This window comes from Falco biarmicus, unplaced genomic scaffold (assembly GCF_023638135.1).
Source record: "Falco biarmicus isolate bFalBia1 unplaced genomic scaffold, bFalBia1.pri scaffold_27, whole genome shotgun sequence".
NCBI lineage: Eukaryota > Metazoa > Chordata > Aves > Falconiformes > Falconidae > Falco > Falco biarmicus.
In genome coordinates this window covers 224098-233829 of record NW_026611833.1, presented here as the reverse complement: position 1 = coordinate 233829, position 9732 = coordinate 224098, and the positions used below count along the sequence as shown (strand labels likewise).

General features: G+C 43.0%; 1 pseudogene; it reads right to left on the bottom strand.

The window, feature by feature from the left end:
* Positions 1-592: 592 nt before the first annotated feature.
* Positions 593-9467, bottom strand: LOC130143365 (ankyrin repeat domain-containing protein 26-like; annotated as a pseudogene).
* Between the last annotated feature and the right edge of the window lie 265 nt (positions 9468-9732).

Genomic DNA, 9732 nt, shown 5'->3' with positions numbered 1-9732 from the left:
AGGTTTACAAAAATCTGGATAGCTCATTATATATATATAGCTATATACATATAACACACACACACTCTCTCACATGATCTTCAAAAGGAACCCATTATTTTGGTAGTAAGAATACAAAGCAAGTCACAGTTTACAATGATTGACAGTACTGCTGGAGTGTGGCTACACATCATAAAAGAGAAAGCTTAAGGTCACCGTCTGACATGAACTTTGAGGAACAGGCAGGCCCCTCAGAACCCTCAAAACACATACAGAAATCAACAGCTGGACATTACTAATACTCTTCAATCTTGACAGCAGCTTACAGAGAACCTCTTTTTTCCCCTCTATAGAAGCTTCATATAAATCTATCCCCAACCACTTCACTTCTCTGTATCTTCATTTCTCAGCCCTCGTGTATTGGATGGTTCCTCCTTTTATACCACTCTCATTCAGGTCATCTGTGCAATACTTACATCAAAACCATCAAATACTTTAGACTATTCTATAGGGCATAACATGGACTAAGGAAAATAGATGGAAAAAAGTTCTAGAGAAGAATCACCTTTCTTGATCAAAGCTTAGACTTGGATACCTTTTTTCTGTTCTCTGCTTAGATCTGAGGACTAATATCCCCGTTGCCAAAACTTTCCGCAATTCCGAGGGAAACGTAACAAACCAGAACAAATGAGTATTCTTTGGTCCCATGCATGTAACTTACACCGGATACATTGGAGGAACAAACTAATTTCAAGAACGGACAAACTTTAAATTGTTCTTTCTACGCATATACTTTACCTGTCTTTCTACTACGTCAGTCTCGTATTTAAAGACTTGTTCCCTTAAATCAGTACGCTTGGCATTTAAATCCTTGTTTCGCTCTTCTGTTAGATAAACTTGCTTTTCTGTATCAGCTCTAAGTTTGTTGAAAATGTCATTAAAACGCTCCTGCCCATAATCCGCTATTTTTTCTTTCATGATCCTCTTGTTCTGCATCTCTTCCCATTGCTGATGGAGTAAAAAGGTTTTCACTCTGGAGCTGGGCCAATCGCTCCTGCAGGGACTCCTGTTTTATTACAAGTTTGCTTACTGGATCTTTCTCAAGTTGTCGAGCATGATCACATTCCTTTGCCCGACACTGGCCTTGACTTAATTCTTTTTTGTCATTTCTAAAAGCAAAGCTTTTTCTCTGAGCATTTGCTTCAACTGGTGAAGCTCATTTTCTAGCCTATTAGCTTTGCTTTTAGCTTTACACAGCTGCAGAGACAAGCTCTTGTTGGTTTCTTGCACGTCAGAGAGGTCACGATGGAGCTCGACTTGCAAGCAAAGGCATTCATCACGTTCTCTGGGAAATCTTCGTTCAGCATTGCTTTCTGATGACAAATGAAGTTCAAGTTCTTGAACTGCAGCGTTCAGGGAGGAACGCAATGATTCAATTTCTGTCTCTAGTCTGTCTTTGCTTTTGTTTGTCTGCTCAAGTTTGGAAGTCAGCACTGCAGATTCTCTCTTTACTAAGTCCAGCTCCGCGTTGAACTGAAAAAACATTTGTCTTAATGCTTCCTTGTGCAGTTTAAGTTCCTTTTTGAGAGCTTCATTTTTTTCTTTCAAGGTCTCATTTTCCTTTAAATATTTTCCTTGTTCCTCCTGGTGCCTAAGTCTTACTTGAGTGAGTTCTAGCCTTAGCATAGCAATCTCATCTTGTAGTAACTGATTCTTGTACAACAGATCCTGTTCTCTATCAGTGCTGGATTCCTGAATGACAGGGAAAATGAATAAAGAGCCAATTGGGAAATGAATCTACAAAAAACCTGCAGCAGTAAACTGCATTTTAACATTTCTAGTACCGAAGCATGACTTCGAAGATGAAGTTTCAGGCAATAAGCTACTCTGTGAACCCATGCACATGTACAACGTACGTACCCAACGGAAGTGCAACATAGCCTTAAAACCTAAATGAACATCCCAAATATACAGTTACGGTTTTTTCCCCCCTTAAACCAGCAACCAAAGCTTTTAAAATGACAGCGCTTTCTTGTATGTGCATGCCTTTATAATACTGCCTTTAAGGTTGAATTAGTTGTGCTACAGATCTGGTAAAAACAAGGCCAGAAAGGGTATTTTCCTTCTCAAATGTCTTCTGAACACTTATCCTTTTGTATTACTGAAAGTTAGCTATAAGACTCAATCACCCCCGGAATGCAATAGTCCTGTATATTTCCTCTTTATTGTATGTATAACTTTTTCCCACTTAAACACATTCACCCTACATTTATTGGGCAGCACAGCCAAGAACAAAAAGGCTTCAAGGCACTGCACATTCTTTAGGAAATTCAGTAAACTCTTTTCAAGATCTTTTTTAATACAGTGTTTATGATTGCTTTTTCTCCTCCAGTTACTCTAACTCTTACAGAGAGTTGAATTCATTGCTGAGAGTCGATCATAAAATTTTAGTTATGTGGAGGTGGCAAAGAAAGGCATACTTGAAGTAAGTTCAATAAGGGAATAACTAATTAAAAAATAAAAGCAATGGAAACACAAACACTGTCAAACAACTTTCTTCCTGGTCAACCTTGCCATAGGTAGCTAGGTGTTTCACTGCTAGAAAGCCTAAAAAGCGATGACAAAATGTCTATGAAATGGAAAATAACAGATAGGTTAAGAAACGGGGTAAATAGTGTCTTCTATTAGCTTCCGACTTGCACAAGTAATTCAGGTACATACAGGAGTGATGCTGCTTTCCAGAACTTTTAGACATAAGAGAAAACAAGAAAGGTATTTACCCAGATAAGTTACACTGGTAAACAGTAAATAAACATCAAGAAACAGAAAAAGTTATGTAAGATTTATTATGACTTTAAAACAAACATGGTGAAATGTAATTTATTAGAAAAAAAATCTGCTTACCTCTGATTTTTTTCCGACAGATCTTCTTGTCTCTTCTTCTAGTTCCTTTTGTCTCCCAAGGTGGTTGTTCAAAATTCCTTCTTGAAGGGCTCTGGCCCTCTTTTCCTGAGAGAGCTGTCTCTGTGTTTCATCACGTTCCTCTTCAACCTGCAGTAATACAATAAAACTGCTTGCATCTTAAGAAAAAACAGAGCTAGCAATACATCTTCCCATTCTCCCTTGCATACTTGAAAACATTTTTGATTCCCCACCGTTATGATAATCCACCTATAAATAAATAAATTTAAATTTTCTTATAAAAATTTAAGAAGGCGAAATACAGGATGTTTTGTAGTAATTCAAAAAAAGGTCAGGCTTTGCCTGAAATACAAATGAAACCTAAATTTTGAAAAAGGAAAAAGGGAATAATAAACTGCAAAGCAAAAAAAAAAAAAACAACCACCCAATTGTGAACCAACTGTACTCTACTGTTCTCAAAATTTGACAACTGTTATCCAACGCCTCTTCCGTGAACAAAGCGCCTCCTTCTCTAGGCATACTGGAATACAATTGAAAAGAAGCAGAAAATAAGACAAAGAGTTTAATTCATTATTTAATAGACCTGTTTCAAGAGCCTTCTCAGTGTTCTTAACTCCATTTCTAAATTCCTAGACTGTAACTCAAGTTTCTGTTTCTCCTCCATCTCTTTACAACATTGATCTTCTTTCCTTCGGAGGTCTTCTCTCCTTTTCTCACACAGCACTTCTACTCTGAGCCTCTTTTCTTCTTCTTGTTTCAAAGAAGATCTGGGATTTAACGGAGTATTTGAGAAACAAAAGCACTGATATAAAAGTAGATATTCCACATGATGAACTTGCAGAGACAACTCAAACCATAAAAAATGTTAAACGTTTTCAGAGTTCATATTTTTACTGTACTTTTCAACTTTTTAAAGAATTCTAACTTCATGCCATTGTGCATGGTATCAGTTGTACAAGATACAGAAAAAAAAACTTTGAGTGATTTATCAGTTATTTGTAAGTTTGTATAGGGAAACACACACCAGTGTGCACACTTCTATAATAAAATTTAAAAAATCCATCTTCATATTACAGCCATTTTGCTGAAAAAGGAGTTTGTTGTCTCATCAGATCAAAGCATCGTAAACTTTTACTATGGTTAGTATACATTTTCTTAGTATACTGAGCATTGCCTACACATTACGGATTCAGTGACCAGAAGCAATACTGGTGAATCAGCACGCCACTTACCTATGGCAGACCCAACAATTTTTCAGCAAGCCTTCTGTAAGTCTAAAACAACTGCTGACCACAGGCAGAACAAGCAGCTTCTGTTTACTCCAGAAGGATGTCAGTGTTCAAAACCAGATTCAGAAATGCATGGGGTTTAAGCTGAATACGATTAAAAACAGTTTTAAACCCCAGTCGGATCTACCTCTGGGAGAAACTACAGCAATTTCATTTTGAAGCTGACTTACAAGGAAAGCCTTATGGAAGGTCAGCTTCTTTACCAACTGAAACAATCAGCAATAAGCACTGGCATGGTAAAAAACGGTCCATGGTGTGCCCACGGTACCCAAACAAGCAAGCAGCTTTGTGTTTGATCATTATTTTGACTATTTTTTCCCATATACTCGCAACAGTGAACAAAAAAAAAAATTTAAAAAATCAAGTGTCAGCGTAAGGGAAGAACTGCCAATTGAAAGCCTGCTTTAGAAATTCTGCAAAACAAGAATCAACCACCACTAAAATTACTTGAAAGACTGACAAACGTTTGTATTTGAATGGCGTATATTGCAAGGAAAAAGCTTTACAAGTAGTTTCTAGGGTAATTTCGCAAAAAGTGTAACTTTCGAAAGTACAAATTAACGCTGCTTGGAGAATTCACTTAGAATGAAAATACTACTTCTTTATACTTGACAGATGCCTGAGGATTTTGAACACCTGCTGAAGTCAAACCCAGGCCAAGCTGGGACCGGCCTCGTCTTCCTCGTACTCCCCTCCCCCGCGCTGGGAGGCCCAACTCCCCCAGGCCCAGCTCCCGCAGCCTCCCCTCACAGGGCTGGTGCTCCTGCCCCCGCGCCAGCCCGGCATCTCCCTGCCGACCTCACACGGGCTGGGCAAGATCTCCTGGGCTGGGCGGCCAAAAACCGGACCCCGGGCTCGAGACACAGCTCAGCAAGCCCTGAGGAGGGGTGGGCACTCACTGCCCCCAGTGCCCTGGCACTGCTGCCCCCCAGACAGCCCAGGCCGCTGCGGGCCGCCCCAGCTGCCAGCTCACGGTGGCTCCTGCTGAGCTCGCTCTCTGCCTGGGCCGCCTGGCCCTGCTGGGCCAGCTCCCCAGCCACGCCATCCCACCGGGGATCACCACGAGGAGATCTCCCCTCCCAGGCCAGGGCTCTGCAGTTGTCCTTGCTCAACTGCCTACGGTGCCTGCTGGCCACCCCTGTCTGACGTGATGTCAACAGCGATGAGAAACCTCACACCTCCGGGTCTAGCTCAGGAGTGTGGGGAAAGGGGCAATCCCAAACTTGACCTTTCCAACAAACAAACAGGTAAGCAAACAAATGCTCTAAGCTCTGGTTTGACTTGCACTGGGTGGAGTTACCAGAAATCCTAGTATTATAGGCCAACTGAAGCTGCGAGGACAAAACGAAAAAAAAACCCACACCCAACCATCTCTCAGATCTCTCTTATAAATCTGATTTCCCCGTACACACTCTCTTGCTCTTTTCTTGCTAGAAAACAAAGTTAGAACAACATCCAGAAGACTGTACATGGAGCTGGTATCCGGACGTTTTTCCCCTCTCACATTATGTACTTCATAGCATAACTGGCCCACGGGATTCAAAAAACCCAAACCCAAAAGACTGGAAACTTCTCATCCTGTTGCCTGCACCATCAGTGTCTTTCGGAACAAAACCACTGACAAGATAATACGTTATCAGACCACAATTTACATACCTAAGGCTTTGGATACCCCTTTTCCGTTCCGCTTCTTGGTGAGCCAACACGGATTTCAAATCTTGAGTCTTCTCCGCTCTGAACTGTGACTCCTCCCTTTCATCTTCCAATTTCCTCACTTCTCTTGAGAGCGCTTTATACTGATTTTTCTGACGTTCTATTCTCTGTTCATATTCAAGAAGCATGTTTTGCATTTTCAACAAAGTAGCAGAACCTGTTTTGAGACAGAAAAGACACAAAGCTGCACAAATACTGCCCAATGTATAAGCTGTTCAGTGCTTTGCTGTATTAGGTGCAGGTGGCAGGTTAGTGGGAAGGTCCCTGTGAGAAGAAGCCAGGGGTCGCCCCGTGCTGGCCATGGACGGTTTCAATGGACCCACCGCAGGGCACAGCTGAGCCTCTCAGCCGTGCTGGCAGCTCCTCAGGAAAAACAAATGTAGGAAAGGGCGAAACCACCACACGGGCAGAGAAGGGGAAAAGCATGTGAAAACCAGCCCCGCAAACGAACACCCAGGTCAGCGAAGGAGGAGGGAGAGGTGCTGCTCCAGGTGCCAGAGCAGAGATTCCCCTGCAGCCCCGGAGAGAACCATGCTGGAGCAGATACCCACAGCGCAGTGCTGCGGAGGACCCCGTGCCAGAGCAGGCGGATCCTTCCCGAAGGACCTGCGACCCATGGAGGGCCCAGGCTGGAGGAGATTTTCCCCAAAGGACTGCAGCCTGGGGGAGGACTCACACTGGAGCAGGGAAAAGGGACGAGGAAGGAGCAGCAGAGAAACTGCTACGTCCCGACTGCCGACCGCAGCCTCCCCGCGCTGCCTGGGGAGGTGGCAGGGAAGGAGCGCAGCAGAGCTTGAGCAGGGGGGGTGCCGACGTGTCCTTCTCAGGTTTGGGGTCTTTGTTTCTCACTATCCAAATGTATTTTAATCGGTGGAGTCTGTTTTGCCAGTGACAGTCACTGGGAAGTGACAGCCCTGCCTTCACACTGACCCACAAGCTTTTTCGCCCCGTTTTGTCAAGGAGGGGCAGTGGCAGCACTGGGGGGGGAGTTTGGCCTTCGGCCAAGGTTAACACTTGCCTAATGAAATTTTAGCATAGTTTAAGAGCCCTAGTAAGTGATGCTTATGTTTATATAATGCCTTGTGCACATATGCAAGCATCTTATGACAGTTGAAATTTGTTATATATATGTACTTATTATTTTTAAGCAAAGCCATTATTTTGCTGTACTCTTTGTCATTAGCTGTTGAGGGGTGTGCTGGTTGTGGCTGGGATAGTGTTAATTTTCTTCGCAGTCGCTGGTACGGGGCCATGTTTTACAGTTGTGCCGCAAACAGGGTTGGTAGCACGGGGATGTGTTCGTTATGGCCCAGCAGTGCCCACACAGAGCCAAGGCCTTTTCTGCTCCTCACCCCACCCCACCAGCGAGCAGGCTGGGGGTACGCAAGGAGCCGGGCCGGGACACGGCTGGGACAGCTGACCCCAGCTGACCCAAGGGATGTGCCATGCCACGCGGCATCATGCTCAGCATATAAAGCTGGGGGAGGACGAAGGAAGGGAGGGACATCCAGAGTGATGGCACTTTGTCTTCCCAAGTATTTGTTATGCGTGACGGAGCCCTGCTGTCCTGGAGATGGCTGAACACCCGCCTGCCCATGGGACGTGCTGGATGAATTCCTTGCTTTGCTTTGCTTGCGTGCGTGGCTTTTGCTATTAAACTGTTTTCATGCCGACCCATGAGTTTTCTCACTTTTCCCTTTCCGATGCTCTCCCCCACCCCACTGGGGTGGAACAAGTGAGTGGCTGTGTGGTGCTTAGGTGTTTAGGTGTGGCTGGGCTTAAACCACATCAAGGGGATATAAAGAAGAAAAAGCTCTTGCTGACTTTTGATGACCGCATTAGAAGGAGCTGAACTGTACTTTGCAAGAAACTGCTTCTCCAGCTCTGACTAGACAGAGAACCAATGATAACGTAAGGCACATCGGCTGGTAATGCAGGCAACATCTCAGGTTAGGTGACAGTTTCACAGCTTTTGAGGGGGATCTCTAGTCACAAAGAGATACTATATCAAAATATGAAATTAAAATACTTAGGAGTGCCTACAAAGAAATCATGTTTTAAGGGGAACTTGTAACAGCTGAAGACAGAGACTTGAAAACATACCCGTATGAACCACGCTAAGCTCTTCCAACAGCAGCATAGTCTCCTTGTAGGCTGAAGCTTCTAACCGGACATCCTCTGAAGTTGGGTCAGATGAGTGAGTTAAACCAGGGCCATCAGTTACTTCCATTGGTATGCTGACCTACAAAAAATACAGTACTTTCTGTAATTCCACTGTCTAGTATTACAGACCATTACAAATGCAGGAATGATTCATTCTCTCCTTCACAGCCCACAGATTTGTCTCAAATACAATAAAGCTGCGTACCAGCAGCAATTTGTACATCTGGTTGATCACTACATAAACACTGCTCCCATCGAAGTGATTAAAAGCTGATAGAGACTGTTTACCAAGAAACTAGTTTTACAGTACCTCGTTCCTTTCACTCCTGGTTGTTGCTGCAGGTCTAGAAAACAGAAATATATTTCAGTACTGAAATGCTTACTTTGCATTATGAATAATACCTACCGTAGCTTTGAAAACTTAATTGCAGAACTGAATTAAACTAAAATCTGGTATAGTAACTTTGCTAGATATAGTTCAAGACTGAAACAGTTATTGTGTGCTATTAATGTCTACTGGAAGGCTAATTTTTCCGCAAGATATTAAGCAAACAGTTGAAATAACTGTTCCCTAAACTTCACGCAAAGTGACAGAAATCTTACAGCTACAGACACGGAGCTATACGGTTACGTGCATTCCCTGTTTAATACCAGGGGTTCAGCTCTCTTCAGTAATGAGAATCCTTCTCCTACAGGTCAAAGAACTGTAATTTTGGATTCTCTGGTGTCCTGGGTCTGGCTGGGATGCAGTTTATTTTCTTCACAGCAGCCCACACAGGGCTGTGCGTTAGATTTCTGACCAAAACAGTGTTGCTAACACACCAGATTTTTAGCTAGGGCTGAACAGTGTCAACAACTTCTCTTTCGCACTTTGCCACAACCCACACAAGTAAGTTCAGGGTGGGCAAGAAGTCAGGAGGGAACAGCTGCAAGAGAAAAGGTGGAGCGGGGAGCAGGGCAAAAAATCCTGAGGTACCTGCAGTGAAAAAAACTGAGATACCTCACCCTTTTTAAACACATGAAATACTTCTATGCCTGTGCACACACTCATGTAATTAATCAGAATTTGTGCACGTGACCTCATTGTTGACTTGGCCAGCATGTTCAAAAGCACTCTAAACAAAAGTGAAGTGTTTGTCAACACAAAGCGCATCAGGTAGTCACAGGAAAGAACAAGAAAGAACAAGAAAGAACATCAGGTGGTCACATGAAAGAACAAGAATCTTCATAGGCGTCAGGTTTACAAAAAACCTAAACACACAACAAAAACCCAAACTAGCCTCTAGCTCTCAGGCCAATTTTTGTCATTAAGTAAGTTTTATTTTCAACATTCCTTATAGGCATACCTTCCTTCATCCTCAGATGTTTCACTGGAAGTGCTCTCATCCGGTACTTGACCATGATTGCCACTGGAAGAGCTCATCTGCTGATGAGCCTTCTGCTTTGAAGGCTGTCTTTTACTTTTCTTTGCACCTTTGGCATTCAGGGCAATTTTACTGCATTACACAGAAAGAAAGAAAAAAAATCACCAAGTGAATAGGTTTATAAAAAATATTTCTGTGAAACAGACATACTTAAGATGATGTCCAGAAACAACCGAGACAAAAAATATCTATGATAAAATCACAGACTTGACTGTAAAGATCGTGGAATATGCCCAAGTATT